Below are 10000 nucleotides of genomic sequence, written 5' to 3' on the forward strand. Positions count from 1 at the left end.
AAATCTGGTGAAGAGGAGGAAAAAAGGGGTTTTAAATCTGGTGAACAGGAGGAAAAAGGTGGTTTTAAATCGGGTGAAGAGGAGGAAAAAAGGGGTTTTAAATTTGGTGATGATCAGGAAAAAGGCGGTTAGGTCTGGTGGGTAGGAGGGAAATGGGTTTTAGGTCTGGTGAGGAGGAAAAAAAGGGGTTTAAGTCTGGCGATGAGCAGGAAAAGGGGGGTTAGATCTTTTGGGTAGGAGGAAAATGGGTTTTAGGTCTGGTAAGGAGGAAAAAAGGGGGTTTAAATCTGGTGAGTGTACCGCATGTGTCTCACAAACAGTATTTTCTTTATTATATATCTCGCTTCACACCTCACTGTTAGCAGAACCTGTTTAAGCTAGTCTTTTCAGGAATTATTTTGTTTGATTTTTTTTTTTTTAACTTTTTGTCCTGAACCTGTCGTATATAAACTCGCTATCTCTTGAAATAAAGTTAGTTGCATTCACATACTCTCAGTTACAACCTAACGGCTATCTCCACTTGAGAAAAAAATGCTGGGAAATGTTTTAGAAGTTGAAATGCATGAGATTTAAGGCGAATGTTTTGGAGAGTTGATATATGCATGGCCTGGTATGAATATGAAATGGTTTGTGCTTGGTAGCATGAATGCAAAAGTAAGTGGCAGAGAAAAATATGGCGTTGTTCATTAGTGTGGAGGTCCAGGAATTAGTGAGAGGAGAGATTTTGTTGGAATTAGTCTTAATTTTGTAAATAGATTGTTTCCAAAGGAAAATAATCATTTGAAATGGTGGGAAAAGGAAAAAGAAATTTATTTTCCATATATACTAGTACATACTTAACGGAAGCTCAAACTGATTAATTTACTAAGGAAAATGGAGTGGATTTCTTAAGTGAATGTAGTCCTGGGACGATTGGCGAGTATTTAGAAGAAATGTTGAATGTAAAAGGTAAATAAGAGACAGATACAAATGGAGCAAGGTTAGAAAAGGTTGGACCTCTAAGATACGAATGTAGCAAGATTGGAAAAGGTTGGACCAATAAGATACGAATGTAGCAAGATTGGAAAAGGTTAGGTCAATAAGATACGATTGTAGTAAGATTGGAAAAGGTTGGACCAATAAGATACGAATGTCGCAAGGTTGGAAAAGTTTGGACCAATAAGATACGAATGTAGCAAGGTTGGAAAAGGTTGGACCAATAAGATACGAATGTAGAAAGGTTGGAAAAGTTTGGACCAATAAGATACGAATGTAGCAAGATTGGAAAAGGTTAGGTCAATAAGATACGCATGTAGTAAGATTGGAAAAGGTTGGACCAATAAGATACGAATGTCAAAAGGTTGGAAAAGGCTGGACCAATAAGAAACGAATGTAGCTAGATTGGGAAAGGTTGGACCAATAAGATACGACTGTAGTAAGGTTGGAAAAGTTTGGACCAATAAGATACGAATGTAGCAAGATTGGAAAAGGTTAGGTCAATAAGATACGAATGTAGTAAGATTGGAAAAGGTTGGACCAATAAGATACGAATTTTGCAAGGTTGGAAAAGGTTGGACCAATAAGATACGAATGTAGCAAGGTTGCAAAAGGTTGAACCAATAAGATACGAATTTAGCAAGGTTGGAAAAGTTTGGACCAATAAGATACGAATGTAGCAAGATTGGAAAGGTTGGACCAAAGAGATACGGATGTAGCAAGATTGGGAAAGTTCGGACCAATAAGATACGAATGTAGCAAGATTGGAAAAGGTTGGACCAATGAGATACGAATATAACAAGGCTGGACCCATAAGATACGAATGTAGCAAGGTTGGAAAAGGTTGGACCAATAAGACACGAAAGTAGCAAGGTCGGAAAAGGTTGGAACAATAAGATATGAATATAGCAAGGTTGGAAAAGTTTGGACCAATAAGATACGAATGTAGCAAGATTGGAAAGGTTGGACCAAAGAGATACGGATGTAGCAAGATTGGGAAAGTTCGGACCAATAAGATACGAATGTAGCAAGGTTGGACCAACAAGATACGAATATAACAAGGCTGGCCCCATAAGATACGAATGTAGCAAGGTTGGAAAAGGTTGGACCAATAAGACACGAAAGTAGCAAGGTCGGAAAAGGTTGGACCAATAAGATACGAATATAGCAAGGTTGGAAAAGTTTGGACCAATAAGATACGAATGTAGCAAGATTGGAAAGGTTGGAATAAAGAGATACGGATGTAGCAAGATTGGGAAAGTTCAGACCAATAAGATACGAATGTAGCAAGATTGGAAAAGGATGAACCAATAAGATACTAATATAACAAGGCTGGACCCATAAGATACGCATGTAGCAAGGTTGGAAAAGGTTGGACCAATAAGATGCGAAAGTAGCAAGGTTGGAAAAGGTTGGACCGCTAAGATACGAATATAGCAAGGTTGGAAAAGGTTAGGACAATAAGATACGAATGTAGCAAGATTGGAAAATATTGGACCAATAAGATACGAATGTAGCAAGATTGGAAAAGGTTGGACCAATAAGATACGAATGTAGCAAGGTTGGAAAAGGCTGGACCAATAAGATACGAATGTAGCAAGATTGAGAAAGGTTGGACCAGTAAGATACGACTGTAGCAAGGTTGGAAAAGTTTGGTCTAATAAGATACGAATGTAGCAAGATTAGAAAAGGTTGGACCAATAAGATACGAATGTAGTAAGATTGGGAGAGGTTAGACCAATAAGATATGAATGTAGCAAGATTGGAAAAGGTTGGATCAATAAGATACGACTGTAGCAAGGTTGGAAAAGTTTGGACCAATAAGATACGAATGTAGCAAGATTGAAAAAGGTTGGAGCAATAAGATACGAATGTAGTAAGATTGGAAAAGGTTGGACCAATAAGATACGAATGTAGCAAGGTTGGAAAAGGTTGGACCAATAAGATACGAATATAGCAAGATTGGAAAAGGTTGGACCGCTAAGATACGAATGTAGCAAGATTGAAAAAGGTTGGAGCAATAAGATACGAATGTAGCAAGGTTGGAAAAGGTTGGACCAATAACATACGAATACAGCAAGATTGGAAAAGGTTGGATCGCTAAGATACGAATGTAGCAAGATTGGAAAATATTGGACCAATAAGATACGAATGTGACAAGATTGGCAAAGGTTGGACCAATAAGATACGAATGTAGTAAGGTTGAAAAAGGTTTGAGCAATAAGATACGAATGTAGCAAGGTTGGAAAAGGTTGGACCAATAAGATACGAATATAGCAAGATTGGAAAAGGTTGGACCGCTAAGATACGAATGTAGCAAGATTGAAAAAGGTTGGTGCAATAAGATACGAATGTAGCATGATTGGAAAATATTGGACCAATAAGATACGAATGTGACAAGATTGGAAAAGGTTGGACCAATAAGATACGAATGTAGCAAGGTTGGAAAAGCTTGGACCAATAAGATACGAATGTAGCAAGATTGGAAAAGGATGGACCAATAACATACGACTGTAGCAAGGTTGGAAAAGTTTGGACCAATAAGATACGAATGTAGCAAGATTGGAAAAGGTTAGGTCAATAAGATACGAATGTAGTAAGATTGGAAAAGTTTGGACCAATTATATACGAATGTCGCAAGGTTGGAAAGGGCTGGATCAATAAGAAACGAATGTAGCTAGATTGGGAAAGGTTGGACCAATAAGATACAACTGTAGTAAGGTTGGAAAAGTTTGGACCAATAAGATACGAATGTAGCAAGATCGGAAAAGGTTAGCTCAATAAGATACGAATGTAGTTAGATTGGAAAAGGTTGGACCAATAAGATATGAATGTAGCAAGGTTGGAAAAGTTTGGACCAATAAAATACGAATGTAGCAAGATTGGAAAGGTTGGACCAAAGAGATACGGATGTAGCAAGATTGGGAAAGTTCGGACCAATAAGATACGAATGTAGCAAGATTGGAAAAGGTTGGACCAATAAGATACGAATATAACAAGGCTGGACCCTTAAAATACGAATGTAGCAAGGTTGGAAAAGTTTGGACCAATAAGACACGAAAGTAGCAAGGTCGGAAAAGGTTGGACCAATAAGATACGAATATAGCAAGGTTGGAAAAGGTTAGACCAATAAGATACGAATGTAGCAAGATTGGAAAGGTTGGACCAAAGAGATACGGATGTAGCAAGATTGGGAAAGTTCGGACCAATAAGATACGAATGTAGCAAGATTGGAAAAGGTTGAACCAATAAGATACTAATATAACAAGGCTGGACCCATAAGATACGCATATAGCAAGGTTGGAAAAGGTTGGACCAATAAGATGCGAAAGTAGCAAGGTTGGAAAAGGTTGGACCGCTAAGATACGAATATAGCAAGGTTGGAAAAGGTTAGACCAATAAGATACGAATGTAGCAAGATTGGAAAAGGTTGGACCAATAAGATACGAATGTAGTAAGGTTGGAAAAGGCTGGACCAATAAGATACGAATGTAGCAAGGTTGGGAAAGGTTGGACCAATAAGATACGACTGTAGCAAGGTTGGAAAAGTTTGGTCCAATAAGATACGAATGTAGCAAGATTAGAAAAGGTTGGACCAATAAGATACGTATGTAGTAAGATTGGGAGAGGTTAGACCAATAAGATATGAATGTAGCAAGATTGAAAAAGGTTGGATCAATAAGATACGACTGCAGCAAGGTTGGAAAAGTTTGGACCAATAAGATACGAATGTAGCAAGATTGAAAAGGTTGGACCAACAAGATACGAATGTAGCAAGGTTGAAAAAGGTTGGACCAATAAGATACGAATGTAGCAAGATTGAAAAAGGTTGGAGCAATAAGGTAAGTATGTAGTAAGATTGGAAAAGGTTGGACCAATAAGATACGAATGTAGCAAGATTGAAAAAGGTTGGAGCAATAATATACGAATGTAGCATGATTGGAAAATATTGGACCAATAAGATACGAATGTGACAAGATTGGAAAAGGTTGGACCAATAAGATACGAATGTAGCAAGGTTGGAAAAGGTTGGACCAATAAGATACGAATATAGCAAGATTGGAAAAGGTTGGATCGCTAAGATACGAATGTAGCAAGGTTGAAAAAGGTTGGACCAATAAGATACGAATGTAGCAAGATTGAAAAAGGTTGGAGCAATAAGGTAAGAATGTAGTAAGATTGGAAAAGGTTGGAGCAATAAGATACGAATGTAGCAAGGTTGGAAAAGGTTGGACCGCTAAGATATGAATGTAGCAAGGTTGGAAAAGGTTGGAGCAATAAGATACGAATATAGCAAGATTGGAAAAGGTTGGACCGCTAAGATACGAATGTAGCAAGATTGAAAAAGGTTGGAGGAATAAGATACGAATGTAGCATGATTGGAAAATATTGGACAAATAAGATACGAATGTGACAAGATTGGAAAAGGTTGGACCAATAAGATACGAATGTAGCAAGGTTGGAAAAGGTTGGACCAATAAGATACGAATATAGCAAGATTGGAAAAGGTTGGATCGCTAAGATACGAATGTAGCAAGATTGAAAAAGGTTGGTGCAATAAGATACGAATGTAGCATGATTGGAAAATATTGGACCAATAAGATACGAATGTGACAAGATTGGAAAAGGTTGGACCAATAAGATACGAATGTAGTAAGGTTGGAAAAGGTTTTACCAATAAGATACGAATGTAGCAAGGTTGGAAAAGGTTGGACCAATAAGATACGAATATAGCATGATTAGAAAAGGTTGGATCGCTAAGATACGAATGTAGCAAGATTGAAAAAGGTTGGTGCAATAAGATACGAATATAGCATGATTGGAAAATATTGGACCAATAAGATACGAATGTGACAAGATTGGAAAAGGTTGGACCAATAAGATACGAATGTAGCAAGGTTGGAAAAGGTTGGACCAATAAGATACGAATGTAGCAAGGTTGGAAAAGGTTCGACCAACAATATACGAATATAGCAAGATTGGAAAAGGTTGGACCGCTAAGATACGAATGTAACAAGTTTGGAAAAGGTTGGACCAATAAGATATGAATGTAGGAAGGTTGGAAAAGATTCAATAAGATACGAATGTAGCATGATTGGAAAATATTGGACCAATAAGATACGAATGTGACAAGATTGGAAAAGGTTGGACCAATAAGATACGAATGTAGCAAGGTTGGAAAAGGTTGGACCAATAAGATACGAATGTAGCAAGGTTGGAAAAGGTTGGACCAATAAGATACGAATGTAGCAAGGTTGGAAAAGGTTGGACCAATAAGATACGAATGTAGCAAGGTTGGAAAAGTTTGGACCAATAAGATACGAATGTAGCAAGGTTGGAAAAGGTTGGACCAATAAGATACGAATGTAGCAAGGTTGGAAAAGGTTGGACCAATAAGATACGAATGTAGCAAGATTGGAAAAGGTTGGACAAGTAAGATACGAATGTAACAAGATTGGAAAAGTTCGGACCAATAAGATACGAAAGTAGTAAGGTTGGAAAAGGTTGGACCAATAAGATACGAATGTTGCAAGATTGGAAAAGGTTGGACCAATAAGTATATGAATGTTGTGAAAGTTACTGCTGATGACACAAAGAAAGCAATGGAAAGGTCGAAACATTGAAAGAAAGTTTATTGATTGGATTGCAAACTTGATGCTGAAGTTTGAGAGTTAGAGAGTACCCAATTGCCTGAACTGATCTAGATGTTAATCTCTGGCACCGTCGTTCAATTAGTTCGTTATGCATATTGCAGAAGATTTTTCATAACTCTGACCTTATTTTACATTCAGATCTTTGCGGACAGTTCCTTCATGTTCGTAATGCTAGGCATGCAGTTAATTCTAATAGTCAGGCCTTCTCCATCATGAGGGTTAATACTACACAGTATTCTAGAAGGATTATTCCACCTGTGACCAAGTTGTGGAATGATCTTCCTAATCGGGTATTTGAATATGTAGAACTTCTAAAGTTCAAAGTTGCAGCAAATGTTTTTATGTTGGACAGGCTGATATAAGTCTCTTTTTATAGTTTATATATGAAAGATCTGTTTTAATGTTGTTACTGTTCTGAAAATATTTTATTTTAATTGTTCATTTCATCTCATATAGTTTATTTCTTTCCTTATTTCCCCTCCTTACTTGGCTATTTTACCCTGTTGGAGCCCTTGGACTTATAGCATCCTGCTTTTCCAACTAAGGTTGTATCTTAGCCAATAATAATAATAATAATAATAATAAGAAGAAGAAGAATATATGATATGATATAATATAATAATAATAATAATAATAATAATAATAATAATAATAATTATAATAATAATAATAATAGGGAAAAGGTTGTACTAAGCGCTAGGACATATGGCTCTCTCCTTTTGAAAGAATCAGCTGTCAATCATCTTCCCCACATCCGACAAGACTCAGTATCTTATTTTTCTTTATATTTGTTACAATGTATCTTATTTTTCTGTTTGCGTTGCAATATATCTTATTTTTCTATTTGTTGCAATCTATCTTTCATGTTTATTTGTTTCAATATTTCTTATTTTTGTGTGTGTTGCAATAGAATTCTTTTCTTTTTATTTGTTGAAATATATATTTTTCTGTTTATTTGATATAGCATATCTTTCATCCTGTTTATTCATTGCGATGTAATATCTTTTTCTGTTTATTTCTTGCAATATATAATTTTATTGTGTGGTAATCTGACTCTTTTCTCTTTACTTGTTGCTATATACCTTCTGTTTATTTGTTGCAATATAGTATATTTTCTGTTTATTTGTTGCAAAATAGTATATTTTCTGTTTATTTGTTGCAAAATAGTATTTTTTTTCTTTTTATTTGATGCAATATATCTTTTGTTTGTTTGTTGCAATATTTTTTCTGTTTATTTGTTGCAATATAGTATTTTTTCTTTTTACTTGATGCAATATATCTTTTGTTTGTTTGTTGCAATATTTTTTCTGTTTATTTGTTGCAATATATCTTTTTTTCTCTTTATTGCAATATCTCTAATTTTTCTGTTTCTGTTTCAATATAATGCTTTTCTCTTCATTTGTTGTAATATATCATCTTTTCTATTTATTTTTTGCAATAAAATATCTTTTTTTCTTTATATTTATTGCAATATAATACAGGGTATATGGATGGGCATTTCATTCACAGGACATTTAGTGACTTTTAACACCACGTCCGTACTCCTCTATACATGATGAAGATAAAAAAGAATTCAAGATAAGAGAATAGAGGAGCTTTGTAATCCCTAATCCATCAAATTGGTCCCCTTCTCTTTAAACAATAATGATTTCAGTATCGCATAAGACCGCAAAATTATTATTATTATTATTATTATTATTATTATTATTATTATTATTATTATTATTATTATTACTACTTGCTAAGCTAAAACCCTAGTTGGAAAAGCAGGATGCTATAAGCCCATGGGCTCCAGCAAGGAAAATAGCCCAGTGAAGAAGTGAAACCAGGAAAAATGAAATATTTCAAGAACAGTAACATTAAAATAAGTATTTCCTGTATAAACTATATAAAATTTAACAAAACCGAGGGAGAGAAATTGGATAGAATAGTGTCCCTGAGTGTACCCTCAAGCAAGGGAACTCTACCTCAAGACAGTGGAAGACCCTGGTACAGAGGCTATGGCACTACCCAAGACAAGAGAACAATGGTTTGATTTTGGAGTGTCCTTCTCCTAGAAGAGCTACTTACCATATCTAGATAGTCTCTCCTACCGTTACCAAGTGAAAGTGGCCACTGAACAATTACAGTGCAGTAGTTGACCTCCTTTGGCAAAGAAGAATTGTTTGGTGATCTCAGTGTTGTCAGGTGTATGAGGACAGAGGAAAATATGTAACGAATAGGCCAGACTATTCAGTGTAAGTGTAGGCAAAGAAAAAATGAACCGTAACCAGAGAGAAGGATCCAATGTATTACTATCTGAAGAGTCAAAGAACCCCATAACTCTCTTAGCGTAGTATCTTAACGGGTGGTTGGTGGTCTGGCCTGAGTACAATTACAGTGCAGTAACCCCTTGTGTGAAGAAGAATTGGTTGGTAATATCAGTGTTGTCAGTTGTATGAGGACAGGGGAGAAAAGATATGAAAAGGCTTCCAATATTACTGGCTATTAATATATGGGGATCGTTAGGTGTGGCTAAACCTTGAAGATGAGGAATACTCATCTGCTTTAAAATACGACCCTTTAAGGGATGGTCAATCATGTAGGAGTTTAATGACCCTTGGGTAGATTTCTAATCGTAGTGTTCTGTGTTAGATCAGCTTGTCGCATCTGATCTTTTAGAGAGTGCTTGCTTTCAGAAATGATTGAGGTACATCCAAGTTTACGTTGGGGTTTGTAAAATGATGATATAGTTAAGAGGTAGCAGAATTTGATTTGTGAACTTTATGATATATAGATTTATATACATACATACATTCATACATACATTTGTACATAAGTGTACACTTGCCTTCAGAAACGATTGAGGTACACCCAAGTGTACATTGGGGTTTGTGTAATGATGATATAGTTAGAGGTAGCAGAGGTTGATATGTGAATTTCATGATATATAAATGTATGTACATACATACATTCATACATACATTTGTACATAAAATGTATATATATATAATATATATATATATATATATATATATATATATATATATATATATATATATATGTATATATATATATATATATATATATATATATATATATATATGTGTGTATGTATATGTGTGTGTGTGTGTGGACACAAGTTTATATATATGGGTGAGTACATTCATATAATATATGTGTATATACAAAGTGCGCCTATTTGTGTGATGAAAAATAGAGTTGCATGCACCGACTGGCCCAGTAAGGGAGCGTTGATGGTAATTGAAAAGCCCATCATCTTTTATAAGCTCCCATGAAACAATCTAGTGAGAGAGAGAGAGAGAGAGAGAGAGAGAGAGAGAGAGAGAGAGAGAGAGAGAGAGAGAGAGAGAGATTTGCTTGGAAAACTG

The sequence above is a fragment of the Palaemon carinicauda genome, chromosome 5 (genome assembly GCF_036898095.1).
Source record: "Palaemon carinicauda isolate YSFRI2023 chromosome 5, ASM3689809v2, whole genome shotgun sequence".
Lineage (NCBI taxonomy): Eukaryota > Metazoa > Arthropoda > Malacostraca > Decapoda > Palaemonidae > Palaemon > Palaemon carinicauda.